The sequence below is a fragment of the Hakea prostrata genome, chromosome 5 (assembly GCF_041222555.1).
Source record: "Hakea prostrata isolate BN-2017 chromosome 5, UWA_Hpros_2, whole genome shotgun sequence".
Taxonomy (NCBI): Eukaryota; Viridiplantae; Streptophyta; class Magnoliopsida; order Proteales; family Proteaceae; genus Hakea; species Hakea prostrata.
The window spans coordinates 50,510,380-50,525,704 of record NC_142604.1 but is presented as its reverse complement, the minus strand read 5'-3'; the positions used below and the strand labels follow the sequence as shown (position 1 = coordinate 50,525,704).

The window sequence follows — 15,325 nt, the reverse complement described above, 5'->3', positions numbered from 1 at the left end:
TTTATTTATTTTATTATTTCATTAATAACCAACCCACTTATATTTTTGATAACAAAATATATTTATTTATTTTATCTTTTTATTTTCTTTCTCTTTCTTCTTCACTTTATTTTTCACATTTAAGTCAAATACAATTTTTTATTTCTTTTCTTCCACTTACTCTCTCTCTCTCTCTCTCTCTCTCTATACTTAGATTTCTAACGAAATTAGGTCTTTCTTTATTTGTTTTTTTTTCTTCTTTTCTTCTATTTTACTCCTTATTATTATTATTATTATTATTATTATTTATTTTCTTATTTGTAAATCATTCACCATCTCCTATAAATATACCCTCCCCTCTTAGATATAATTTACATTTTCTCTCTCTTTAGTTTATTTAAGTCTTGCAACTTCTATTCTCTTTAGCTTGTTCTAGGTTTTCTTTGGTTCTTTGATTACTTGGTGGGATTCTAGTTTATAGATTGAATGTTTAGGTTCAATTTTTATGTAATGCAAGGAATATTGAAATTGTTTAGCTTATTTTCATGCAAGTGCGTTTTCTTTCTTTTGAGCGATGCAATTTCAATTTCAATTTCAATTTCAAGTTCAAGCTTCAAGTTTTGAGTCTCAATTTTCAAAAGGATTCGTTTTTCTTTGAGTATAGCAATTGCAGATTTGGATCATCACAGATCTTTAGGGTTGATTTAGATTCGAATCTATTGTTTAAGGTTTATTTTTGTCATTCAAGATTCAAAGATGCAAGTAAGTAATCTCCTCTCCCCCCTCCATTCTTGCTTCTGTCTATTCCTCCATATTCTTAACTTATGATTTATTTTTTAGCATTTATTAATTGTTTTTCTTTCCCCTGGGCCCTTGATCAAAGAAGCCTATAGTTGTGCCTCTCTTTGGTTAAAGTTCCCTTATTCATTTTATTGCTTTGTTAATTCCTTTTATTATTTTGTTAATTACTTTCTGTATTTTTTTCCTCTTTAATATCCATTACCCCAATTGGTGGACTTTAAGCTATGGCAAAGGGTCCACGGTCAAAGTCATCATAATTGTATTCCCTTTCCTTCGGTCCAAAGCTGACACTCGGATCACTTCCCTTTTATTTATTTATTTATTTATTTATTTTTTGCATTTTTTTATTCATGCCTTTTATTTATGCTTTTTTAGTCTCAATTCGATCGCATTAGATGTATGTGTTAGGACCTGTTCATTTAGTTGAATCATTACACTCTCGCATTATCATTAAGAGGTTAAATTCTAAAGTGGCATATCTCCCTAAGATCGACCCGTTAACTACACGATACCGTACACTTGCGATTACCTTTATTTTGCAAACAGGAACCCAAATTTAATGAATATTTTATCATCTTCATTGAACTAGGGTTCCGTTCTTCAAACTACAAACCTAAATGACTCGAAAACCTGCAATAGGTTATCGCTCTAATACCATGTAAAAAATCCTAAGATTTGTAACCAAAACTAGGTAGAGAGAAGAACAAACAGAGAAGAAGAGAGAACAATTGGTGAACATGGTTGTGCAAAAGAATATGTACGTTCCACGATACCAGCAATCATATATTTATAATAAAGTGAAATAAGATTACAAAAGAAAACTCAAATATAAATTTTACATAATTAAACCCAAACCTTAGAAGGAAACTCACTTAAACTAGGACACTAGTAACCATAGTCCCAATAAAGAAACCAAACTACTAACACCAAAAGACCTAAACCAATAAAAAAACCATGACAGAGGTACTCCCCTATTGTGTTGCATCATATTTACTCTCATTGACTCTAACATATAGCATTTGTGCTTAAGCAGAAGCAGGTGACTTGTTTAACTTGGCGGAATTAGTGATGCAGCTTTAGGACATCCACCGGGTATAACTTGTGTCACATTCTGTAGGGAAGATGTAAAAGAGAATGTGTCCCTATTCAATGGGGAAGAAAAATTTACTTTATAATCCTGTAGAATGGGTAGTGGAGCATCAAATTTGAGAGCACCAATAGCTTGCCCAATTGAGGGCCGAAGATTATAGTCTTGTTGAGCACACCATAACCCAACAACAATGATACACTCTAACTGCTCCTTATTAGAGCCAATAAACAGACTTGGATCAACTGCTTCAAGGTGCTTTCGTCTTCCATAGAGCTCCCAAACCCATTTTACCAAACTTGTTTCACCTGGGTCATCAGCAGTCATAGCAATGGCTTTTCTCCCATAAGCAATTTCTAGGAGAACAATGCCAAAGCTATAGACATCAGATTCTTTACAAGCTATTCCACTTAAAATATATTCAGGTGCCATGTATCCCAATGTACCAGATACATTTGTTGTCTGAATCCCTTCCTGATGTACCACAGTCCATCCTTTGGTGCTACCTTCATTTAATGTTTGTGAACCTTTCTCATTTCCCACAAGCCTAGCAAGACCGAAATCTCCTAGTTTAGCATTGAAGATGGAATCTAGAATTATTATATTGCTGGATTTAATATCCCTGTGGACAACACATTGATCTCAACCTTCATGCAAATACTGTAATGCAGCGGCCAAATCAAGAGCTATCTTGTACCTCAATTCCCATGTCAATGAGCCTCTATTTCGAAATAGATGAGAATCAAGGCTTCCATTAGGCATGAATTCGTACACAAGAAGTAGCTCTTTCCGTTGGTGGCACCAGCCAAGTAGGTGCACGAGGTTCCTATGACGAAATCGACTAATGATCTTCACCTCTGATGCATACTCCTTTATCCCTTGTTTAGACCCTTTAGAGATTCTCTTCACAGCAACTTCCACATTGAGATCACTCAAGAAACCCCTGTAAACAGCTCCAAATCCACCCTCTCCGAGTTTTTGTTTCTCATCAAAATTACTTGGTTGCAGCAACCAATTCAGCATATGAGAACTCCCTAGGTCCTGTGGGCACATCTAAGACCACATCATCCTCTGCTTCATTTTCTCTATTCTTTCTCCAGCTGAGAATCCAAAACAAACCCAGCAAAGTAATCATTACAGCAGCTCCATCCACAACCAATCCTGCAATTTTGTTTGATGATGGATGGTCGATGTTAATGGAAGTATCAATCTCCAAACTAGAACTGAAATCCCAGGAGTTGAGTTGATGTAGCTCGTAGGCGGCTCCATTGGTTGAAGAAAACCCAATTGTCACCTGTTCTGGAAGATAATCACTCAACTTAACTTTATGATTAAGGCTACAGACATCACAAGGAACAGACTTATGAGCACAAGTCAATACAATACTCAAGTTTAGGGAATTTGAATCAAAACCAATGGAAGCCTTCCAGGGCTAGAGGTCTCTCTCATCCACTTCCAGGGACTAGCATTACATGAGATGGTTTTCACAGATACGATGGAAGAGATGTCAATACCTATGTAACTGTAGTCAGGGTCCCATATGTTCTTGTAACTATCAAACTCCACCGCAACAATGGAATTGTTGCTCTTTATAGGTGCATCATTGTAAAGACCAAGACCACCACCTGCATAGCCTTGAGCACCATATCCATTGTGTCTTATATCGTGCATCACTGAACCATAGGGAGCAAGGAAGAAAGCAAGACCATCTCCAAAGCAAAGAGTCTTGTTACGTAGCCTGCATGACTCATAGTTTAATGAATCTCTGAAGGTGAAGGAGAAATGGGTAGTGAAGTTGGTGAGCTTTCCAGTCTTCTTGTTCCAAAGCTGAACTGGAGCATTATACAGAACTCCACCAGTACTGGTATCACTGGATTGATCTTGTTGATTTCTTGTGAGATCAATTTTTGGTTCAGAGATTGCAGCATCTAAATGGAGAACAATGGTACGATTCATCTCTAGTGGCTTACTGAAACTGGAGAAGTTGAAGAATAGCGATGTTGCAAGACGGACTAAGAGAAAGAAAAGCAATGACACTTGAAAGAGGATGAAATTTAGCTTTGGAGATTGGAGAAGCAAATTTCCTGGTGTAAGAAGAACCATCTTTCAGGTTCAAGACTTGAAGCTGAAGCTTGGATGGACTAATGCTAATGGAACTAAAGATTTCTTATGTCTGCTTTTCTGAGAGGATTTTCTAGTGGATGACTTATAGTGCTCGTTAGTGCTTGAAAGCATGCATGTGCCATTCTCGTCTGTCATCAACCTCCAGACACTTTCCTGATAGTTGGTGTTCATCATCATTATTTAGCACATAATTTGTGAACCTGGTTCTGTACCCTACATTAAAGGTAAGGTAGCTCTACCAAGTACGGCATGGTTGCAAATAGATTTGAAGCAAAGTCGCTTTAGTGATGTTGGGCATCTCTGCAACTATTGTTACTTCCAGTAAGTATGGAGAAGGTAGCTTCCAATATTTAAAACCAAAATCTTACAGCATATTCTATAGTAAGACTATGTGGGTGTTTTAACTTAATATGGACAGGCATTATTTAGCTTAAAACACTGTGCTGTTGCGGTACCTAGAGAGATTTTAAAACATGAATTTTCTCGGGGCTTTCAGATGGAGTTTCTGAAAAGCACCTGTGACATCTTCAGTGCCAAAAGAAGGGTTCGAGTTCTTTATAGGGATTTTCAATTATTGTAGGAAGCTATATGAGAAAGTCTGGTTTACATCTCTTGGGACTTGATAATTAAACTAAAAGAAAACCTGGAAACCGTGTGCCTATTAAGGTATCCAACTTTTTTGTCACTTCCAAGTGGTTTGACATTTTTCTCTCCCAGATTGAATATTCTTATCAGATTTTATTTGTCTTTTATCCAATGCGTTTGGTACATAGTCTTGAAGGGGCGCCACAAAGAAATTGGGTAGTGGTGGCTTTGGCTCAGAAGGATACTTTTTTTGTTCCATAAAGCAAAAGTGGTTGTTTCATAAAGCAAAAGTGTTGGGGTCATAAAACAGACACTTGGGTCTTGAATCATATCTTCAGTGAATATTTGGATTCAGTGCTGTATAATTAATGCACAGTAGTAAGCTATAAATGGTGAGATCAAAATTTGTAGTTGAGTTTTGATCTTGACCATTCGATTTTATTTTTTTTCTTCCATCCATTGTTGCAGAAAATATATATATATATAAAACAGGTGGTCATCGAGATTGAATCTTAACCACAACTTTGAATCTAAATTGTAGGCAGCTCAGTGTTGCGCATTAATTGCACAGCACTGAAGTGCAACCCCTTCAGGAGTAGGTGATGCAATACTATTATAGGGAAACAAATGCACGGCCAAATTTTTTTGGCAAACCTTGAAGCAAGAAAGTGGATGTTGAGTGTTTGTGTATCCAATGAGATTCAGATGGAACTGCTCAGATGGAACTGCACGACAATGCAGCGGATCTACCAAGATTTAGATTTTTAAGCCTTTGTGGTTGAGAAAATTGCTCCTCCTGTTTTGTCTAGTTGTTTGTATACTTTATGTATTTATTTTTCTTCGCTAATAATAATGACCTTTTAACATGATTTTTGTAAATTCATCTTCTCCGAAAAAAAAGGAACCAAGGAAAGAAAAGCTAGAAGAGATTGAATTTTTTGGCAAAAGAAAGAAAAACTAAAAACTCTAAATGGAATATGCTATTCTTAATCAGCGATTGGTTTTTCTCTCCCTAGGTAAGAGATTAGTGAAAGATAGGAAATTGTTCATTGGAAAACGCAGGAGGCAACATGAATCCTCATCGGAGAGGTGAAAACTACTTAGATGTTGATCAGAAAATCAGAAAACAAGCTTGAGATCTTTGAGACCTTTCCATATTTAAAGATGGGAAAAATAAATGCAGAACTTAGCATACAAATTATGATATGACGAAGAAATAATACAATCGACTTAGGAAATGAGAGCTAATAAATCACCCTAACCTTCGGAGATTATTGGTGACTTTGTGTTTGAAACCTATGGTACGTACAAAATGAAACGAAAGACGAGAAGAATGGGAAAGAGAAAAAGACTTGATTTTGCAAATCTGCAAATTCAGTGAACCTTAAATGTAAATAAATAACATATTTATAAGCAAACACAGACTTTTGATTTGAGCTGCAAACCTGGCTACGCAAAAGAAAAGGGGAAAAAAAAAACTTGGTTCTTCGATGACAATGGCAAATCTTTCCACTTGTTAAGGAACCTCCACAAGTCCCACAGCAACTCGCAGAAGCTAGATTTGAAGAGTTTCAACCCAATTGAATCACTTCAAGACAATTCAGCTATGAAGAGTTCCAACTCAAGTGAATCATCTCAAGGTATTTCAGTTATGTGTGGAGATAGACAATCAAATCAATCAATTTTGAAACTCAAGCTAAGAGTTCAACACATGTAAAACAACCTAGCAGTTGGACTCTCTCATCATCAGTCACTCTTATCCAAGGCAGCAACATTTCCAAGAGTTTTAGCATAGCATGAAACTCTTGAAAATTTCATATAGAGCCATGTACAAATACAATTTAAAATACGATAAAGAAAACTAACAGCTACCCTTCACCGTGGACCTTTTTTTGAAGTACCCCACCGAACCACGTTACTTCTCTTGAGTTCTCTTTTGATTTCCTTATTTTCTTTTACATAAAATAAAGATTTTAATATGGCATCAGACGCCCAGGTTGGTCTCCCATTCCCTTCGTTTCCCTCCCTCAACAACTTCCTCTCTTGATGTGGAAAAATCAGTTTGTTCCCTTGTGGCGAACCTATGGCATGTATGGAATCATCGATGGAACTGATCCTTGCCCACCCCCATTATTGTTGTGGAAGCTTCCTCCGCTGCAACAACTGCTGATGTGCTGGCTCCTTGCTTCCTTGATTGAGAATGTTCACGCACGAGTCATTAGATCCACTAATGCTAAGGTCGATTGCATGGGATTAGTTAGAAAAGCTCTACTCGACCTCCTCAACAGCTCGAGTCATGCATCTTCAACTTCATCTTCAGAACATTAAAAATGGAGGTAACACCATTCATGATTATCTTCTTAAAATTAAATCTGTTTTAGATCAGTTAGCTGCTATTGGTAAGAATTTACCAGATGAAGATTTAGGTCTGGGCTTGGCCCTGAATATGGTGCCTTTGTGACCTCTATGTCTCCTATAATGAGTGACATGGCATGTTGCTAACTCAGGAAATTCAATTAAAAGATGAGACCTCCTCTCTTGATTTACCCCCTTTAGCGAATCTGCTTGTTGGAGCATTCCCCATTGCTCCTAGACCCATTTGGCCTCCATTCTCCCCACATAGAGGCCATTCAATTGGTTATGGAAGTCCCTCTGGAGGACAGCCCCTACCAAACTGTTACCATCAATCTCATTCTAATGGATATATCATCATGCAAATTTTCCAACAGCAAATGGATCTCAAACTTTTGGACATATCAGATTTGTAATCAAAAGGGTTATAAAGCATTGGACTGTCATCAGGGTTTTAGTCAGCCTTTCAAAGTGGATTAAATAATTCAATTGCTACAAACTTTTTGGCATATGAACCTCCTCCTATTGCAGACTCTACTTGGTATCCTGATTTAGAAGCAACACACCACATGGCTTTTGATCTTGCTTCCCTAAATGCAACCCAACCATATCATGGACACGATCAAGTTCAGATTGGTAATGGTGCTAACTTGCAAATTGCTCACACTAGTAATTTTCCACTCTCTTCTTCTGGTTCATTATTTTTTTGTGATGTCTTAACATGTGCTAGCAAATTTTTACGAAAAATTTGCTGTCTGTTTCTTAGTTTACAAGAGATAATATTGTTGTCTTTGAATTTCACCCTGACATTTGTTATGTAAAGGATTGCATCACGTGGAAGTGTCTTCTGTAGGGAAGGAACAATAATGGGCTTTACCAGTTTAATATTCCCACTCCAAAGCATGCTTGTGTTGGTGAAAAGACAAACCTATCCCAATGGCATGCATTCACAGATGGGCCATCCTAGCTTTAAAGTTGTTCAACATTTAATTTCTACCTTTGATTTACCTTTCACTAAAGAAAATGATTTTTTAGTTTGTAGTGCTTCCCAACAAGGGAAGAATCATAAACTCCCGTTTGAACTTTCTAAAACTATTTTTAAGCGTCCTCTAGACTTAATCTGTTCAGATGTTTGGGGGCCTTCGCCCACTATTTTTATTGAAGGTTATCGGTGTCACACCCCACCTAGCCGGATCTGGTCATTCCTGAATACCCGTGGGGGTGATACACTACAGGACCAAGGTTCAAGGCCAAATCCTTACCACCATAGCATAATCAAAGGACAAGAATAAATTAAAGTATCAATATTCAAAGTTATAATAATCAAGTTATCAAATACAATTATAGTCATCCAAGAGTTTAAAGTTAAATCATTATCCAAAGTTATTCAAATTTAAGTCATCAGAGTTTAAAGAAAGAAATATTTGTAGTGGAAATCTAGGTTCTTCAACGGAAAACGGCATCGTCCCTCACTATAGGTTCAGTGCCAATGACATGACTTAGGTCCCTGGTATTTACATGAGATTCCTCTTTCTTATTCTTAAGCAAGCCCCCGAGAGGGCTACGAAGGATGCTATCATCTTCAAAGACATCACTAGACCTTCATTGGTACCCGGCTCCATAGGAGCAATTCAGGCATGGGCAAGAACCTCCATGAGAGTCTACTTCTTCGCAAATCGCTCTCACAAAGTAATCTGCCTGCAATGGATCCTCCATTTGAATGGTATCCTCATAAACTATGACAAGATCTAAAAATGTATGTATACAAAGGAGTGAGTTCAATACAACTCAGTGAGGTAAACTTAAGTTCATATCAAGCATCTATTCACAATTTTCCACAACGAATATATATGAATATAATAAGAAGAATAATGAATATACAATGGTAGACACGCATTGAGTTATGCACCAGCCTCCTTTGAGTGGTCTCAATCACTCTCTCCCGAAAAGAGATTTCTATTGAGTTCTCCGCGGTTGTTGGGTCAAGTCACATCAAACTGTGGTTAGGGAATAGGTCACCACTCTTTCACATCACCATTTGGTATGAGAATTGGCACGTGTTGTGGATAACTTTAGGCTCAATGCATGGTCATATGGTCTCGTACTACATATGGTATGGATATCATTCCTCAATGGGAGGCATTTGTCATTCCGATATCCTTATCCACCTAGAAATGGGATCCTCAAAGGGAGGCATCTGTTGGATTCTATTCTCAACCCTATGGTCATCCACATATGTATAAGCGGATGCTCTCATAGCTTCCCCACCGAAATCGCACATCGAGCTGAAAGTGACATGAGCCCAAACACTTTACATATATAACCCTACCATTTCATGATGACAATGGGCTTGCTTGATGCTCACAGGACCCAACCATTGGCATCATGGGTTACCTGACTTCAATATCCCTGCCAGAAGGGTAGTAACACTCATGGGGTTACCAAACCAACACAACTAGACACCTAGTATCCATGTACTTAGGTCTAAGTGCATATATATAGAGTCACCAGGGTAATGAGCGAACCCACAACCCTAGTTGGCATATATGTACAAGAGGACAAAGTTCCACAATCGAATCCACACATTCACATCATTCCCATACCACAATTTATGAAATTTGAAAGTAGAAACAAACAAAGAATAAAATTACCTTCTGTTCGTGCAAAGTCACACACAATTTATAATAGAGTACAAGATGTAATATAAATGAAGATTCAAATAACACCAAAAGTACACAAGATATGGTCAAGTGTTTTCCTCACCTGTTAAAGTCAATAATGCTCTTCAAACTCCCAAAAGACTCACCAAAGAGAGTGCAATTAGACCAAAATAACCCTAGGTACATAAGAAAGTAAGTAAGTAACAGTCAAGGATCAATCAGGGTTCAAAAAAGGGGGCCAAAACACACACCTTATAGGGGCTATTGGATAGGTCTATAGGACCGGTCGACAAGCTAGTCAACCCCCCCGCTGTCATGGTCATGAGCAAACTCTCCGATTTCCACTCCGATTCAAAATCAATTCAAAGTGGGACTTTAGGGTCTTCAATATAATAGTATTAGGGTCCCCAAATACTATCCAAACGTCCCAATTAGGTCTCAAACAAAAAGCCCCAAATTTGGCTCTCTGTGTTTGCCCGCTGGCGTCTCAAAGAGGTTCGAAATGGTTTCGAATGCAAAGATTTGCACAAACCAACTCTCAAAGATGTTGGGAGACACAAAGAGAAACAAGGGGGAGCATTTGATACAACTCAACAACATGAACAACCACCACATAACATTCAGAGTTAATAAATACCATGAAAACTAGATTGGGAAATAGGGTTTGAGCTTCGATGCGATACTGCATGGAAGGAATCCACCAATATCCTTTTTCATCTCCGAAGCCCTCAGCCCCACTCTAGCCATAATTAATACGTTTATGAGGAGTTAGGAACTTAAAATAGGGCTTTTAGCCTAAAATATTGAGTTTGCCCTGCACCTAGGTAGGGGAAGGTTGAACCAACCATTCAACTAGCTCCAATCAACCTGCCCTCTATCTCTATCATGCTGGGTCTGATTTCGGTGTTTCTTAGATCGATAGAAAGGTCATTTCAAGGCGTAATCAATGGTGTATTTTATCTTGACATTTGAGCCTTCCTCCATTGGTTTCTGGATGTGCCAAAACCTTCTTTTTAGGCCTTCTTGACAAATCTTCTATCTCCTCTTAACTCTAATAGAGTGGCCGAGTTGTCATTAAGGCCATCCATTTCCATGGGTTCCACTTACGAACTTCCGGGCTTGACTCAAATTGTCCACATTTGTTGTCTACTTGAGCTCCAAGTTCACGGTCTTGAAACCATGGCTTAAAGGGTCCGAAATCTAAGGGATTTCAAAATCAGTATTATGTAATTTTTGTGGATGCATATAGTAAGTTTATTTGGTGTATCCTTTAATTGTTAAATCCGAAGCACTTGGTGTGTTTCAGAGATTCGAGAAATTGATTGAGAATCTTTTTGAGCGAAATATAAAACGGTTTTATAGTGATTGGGGTGGAGAGTATAGATCTTTGTCCACTTTTCTGATTGATTCAAGATTGCACACTGATTACCTTGCCTACACACCCATGAACAAAGTGGGGCTGTTGATAGGAGACATAGATATATAGTTGAGACTTGATTGTCTCTGCTAGCCCATTCCCACATTCCTTGAAAATATTTGAAACATGCATTTGAAACTGCTGTTTTTCTCATAAATAGGATGCCTACTAGGGTTTTGGGGGAATGTGTCTCCCTTATTTAAACTTTTTGGTGAAACCCAAACTATCAAACCCTTTGTGTCTTTGGATGTGCTTGTTTTCTCTTACTTAGACCCTTCAATAAACACAAGCTTGATTTTCGTTCTAAAGTTCACATTTTCTTGGGCTATAGTTCCTATCACCGTGGGTATAAATGTTTGGATAGGACCACTGGAAAATTAATAATCTCTACTCATGGTGTTTTTGATGAGCGGCGTTTTGCCTTTGGTGAAGGGCCTCCATCTCTCCAGCAAAACCTCCCCTTGCCGTTCTTACTTGGCCCTCCCCTTGTCTCCCTCCCTTGGACCCTCCTACCTTACTTAACCAACCCAGCTCCATCTTTGAAGTCCCGTCCCTATTTGACTCTACACTTGGTTCGAACTCCTTAGCTGGCTGACCCCCTCCCCTCTAGCCGAACACAATCCCCTCCTTCTCCCCTCCACTGATTCCTCTCCACCTTCCTCACCCAATACAACAACCTCTCTTCCCAATATATAACTTGTTGTAGATCTTCCTGTTTCTACCCAACCCATAAACTCTCACCTTATGGTCACCCATAATAAAGATGGCATTGGGAAACCAAAAGTCTCTCTTGCCGCTTCACATACTCTAGACTTTACTCACATTGAGCCCACCAATTTCACCACTGCCAATAAATACCCCCCACTGGAGAAAAGCCATGGATGAGGAGTTCACTACCCTATTAAAGAATGGCACATGGTCTTTGGTTCCTATTTCCCAGTTAGAGAATATTATTGCTTGTCAATGGATTTTTTAGATCAAACGAAAAGACTGATGGGTCAATTTGAGTGGTATAAGGCTTGCTTGATTGCCAAATGGGTTCAACCAACAGGAAGGACTTGACTATAATGAAACCTAAAAGATAGTCATTAAACTCTGCTCATTTCAAGGTATGGTTGAAAGTTAGGAAATTTTGCATTTTTAGGTTCAGGACCATGGAGATTGGGGTTTATCAGTTCCTCGGTTCATCATGATACTGTGCAGTTGAAACCGAAAGGGGTTCGCAAGCCCTCATGTAGTTCGAACCCTTGCAAGTCTCTCCAAGGAAGTGAAGCCTGATATATTGTTCCTTATTGAAACCAAGAGTAATGAGAAGAGAATGGACCGAACTAAAAAGATGCTGAAATTTGATAGTATATTCAAAGTAGAGGTAGAAGGTACCATTGGGGGTCTCTCTGTTCTGTGGTCTAATGCTTACTCCCTTCAAATTTTTTCGTCAAGTAACTGAACTATAGACATCTCTGTTATAACCGATCAAGGTGTCAAGTTCTTTTTGACGTGTGTCTACGGCGATCAGTAGAGAAGCCAACAACATTTAGTGTGGGTTTGCATTAAGAAGCTTGGGGATAATAGATCTGAAGCGTGGATGTGTATTGGGGATTTCAATTTCCACCTTGCATGGCAGAGAAGTGTGGTGGTAACCAACATCCTTCCAAGGAGTTAATTACAACTTTTAAGAGGTTCTAAATCATTGTCACCTACTTGACCTGGGTTTCAAGGGGTCAGTATACACCTGGTCTAACCGTTGCAAGGGGGGGGGGGGGGAAGAACATAAAAATCAGGTTGGATAGGCGTAGCTAACGTCCAGTGACACATACTATTTAAAAACACTTTGGTCTTTATTAAACTAGCAATTAACTTCGACCACAACCCCTTGGTTTTGGACTCTGAAGGGGTAGAATTAATGGCAGGTGTCCCTTCCGTTTTGAAAAAATGTGGCAGAGGCATCTTGTTGTTCCATTGGCTGAGATTGCATATGTTGTCATTGTTGGCAACTAAAATACAATGTGTTCTAAGAGTAAATGACTTGTACTAAAGTGAAGCTCCCATAGAAGATTTTGGGCATTTGTTATATATTTTAGAGGCTGATGTGAGTGTTTGTGAGAAGATTAAGTGTTTTGGGTGAAGTGAAGATTACTTAGAATAGTGGATTTCACAGGTCACTGCACAAGGGTCACATTGGATGAATTTTTGAGTAGTCATCCAGTTGTTTTCTGGGTTCCACTTAAACTTATGAAACGTAGTTCATGAAGTCTTCTTTCCAACGCACTTTTCGGATTATGATTTCAATATCAAACAAGGGAGTTATGATATTTCTCGTGAGAGTGTGCGATATGGAAGCAAATCTGGGCATTGTAGAAGAAATATCAAATTTGGCTACTGTGATGTAATCTACTCTCAGGGGTTCGAAAATAATTTTTAAGAGTTCGGGGGTCTTTGTGAAATAAGTTTTACATCTCAAGGAGGAAAGAGTAATTTTGAAAGATTGAATGATACAATCTAATGGTCATTAGAAGGACGTGGATGAAGATCCAATTTTGAGGGTCGAGATTGATGCGCTTGGTTTTCAAGTGCCCAGGACGGAAAAGATTCCATCATGCACCTTTTGGTTGGTTGGGAGCATGATAATATGGTGCACTGTAAAGTATAATGATCAACATGATCCTGTGTATCGTAGCTTAAAGGTAAGACTAGAAAAGATTTCATTTGAAATAATATGGTAAAGGGTACTCTAATCTTACATCACTTAAAGGATCTGACGGCCCAAATCTCACCCACCTTTTTAAAGTGGATATCCAATGGCTATGGGATTAGATTCTCTTTGGGACTCATATAGAGGATAAAATCCAACGGTTCCTGTGCATCAACGTTCATTCTCTTTAAAAGCTAGAATTTGAGCAAAACAGAAGAGGTTTTTTGGCTTGTGGAGACTAAGAAAAACGTGGAGGAGAAGCCAAGAAGCAATATGGGTATGGAGAACAAGCTTGGATGCGTATTTTGGTGAAAACATTGAAGAAGAAGGTGAGTAATCTATTGTAATCTCCCTTAATTTGAAAAGTTTCACCTTTCAAGTAGTTGCTTGTTAGGGTTGAGTTGTTTGGGGTGGACGCCTTATACTTTTGTGGGTGCAAGAGTTAATACTGTAGTGGGTGCTCTATGTTTTGAATTAATTGAGAATGGGTGCTCTCTGATCATTGTAGTGAAAAGTTTAACCTTTCAAGTAGTTGCTTGTTAGGGTTGAATTGTTTGAGGTTGACGCCTTATACTTTTGTGGGTGCAAGAGTTAATACTGGAGTGGGTGCTCTATGTTTTGAATTAATTGAAAGTGAGTGCTCTATGTTTTGAATTAATTGAAAGTGAGTGCTCTATGTTTTGAATTAATTTAGTGGGTGCTCTCTAATCATTGTAGTGATCAAAATTTTAGTTGGAAAGTATTGAGTAAATACGAAGCTCTATTTAGGACATTACTCCATGGATGTAGGCAATTTGGCTGAACCACGTAAATTTAGTGTCTTGCGTTTTTAGTTCATTTTTCATTGCATATATTGGAGTTTGCTTTGATTGCGAGTGGTGGTGCACTGTCTGGTAGACCCAGCCACATTGTGGTGTGTGGTGGACGTGTACTTGTGTAATTGATAGTTACAGGATTATCTTGAGCAACCTTGTCTTGAATTTAAAGAAGCGTCACATCAAAGAGAATTTTAGAAGACACTGATTCACCCCCTTCTCAGTGTCAACTTGGGAATAACACATCCCACTTGCAAACAGACAATATGAAGGCTTATTGAGGATGATAATTGTACTATAACCCAACGGCGGAATAATTGCAAAAAAGCTTGAAAACAGTGGAATAAAAAGGAGTTTGGCTCCTTACAGGAGAACATTAGGAAGCTGAAGCAGCAATTGGAAAAACTGCAACATAGGCCAAGCACTGAGGATACAGCTGAGGAAGAGGATGATCTACTTCAACAATTGAATGAACAACTTGAAGGGGAGGAGGAACATTGGCATCAGAAATCTGCATCTCTTCTTCAAAGTGGTGATAAAAACTCAGTTTTTATTTCTTTCCTTTTTTATGAATGCTACCACCCTTCAAAGAAGACACAAAAATAAAATACTACAAATCAAAGATTGTGGATGGGAAATGGGTGGAAAATGAGAGAGAAGTGGTCAATATCTTGCAGGAACATTTTGAGATATCTGTCCAGTTTGATGGTGACAATCTTGAAGCTATTAATGATGCTCTTGATGGGGTTTTTCCATCAATATCAGATGAGTTGAACAGTAGTCTTTGTGCAGTGGTTACTATGGAGGAGGTAT

At 38.3% G+C, this 15,325-nt stretch overlaps 1 pseudogene; it reads right to left on the bottom strand.

The window, feature by feature from the left end:
* Positions 1 to 1,810: 1,810 nt before the first annotated feature.
* On the bottom strand, positions 1,811 to 3,970 carry LOC149016382 (L-type lectin-domain containing receptor kinase IX.1 pseudogene; annotated as a pseudogene).
* Between the last annotated feature and the right edge of the window lie 11,355 nt (positions 3,971 to 15,325).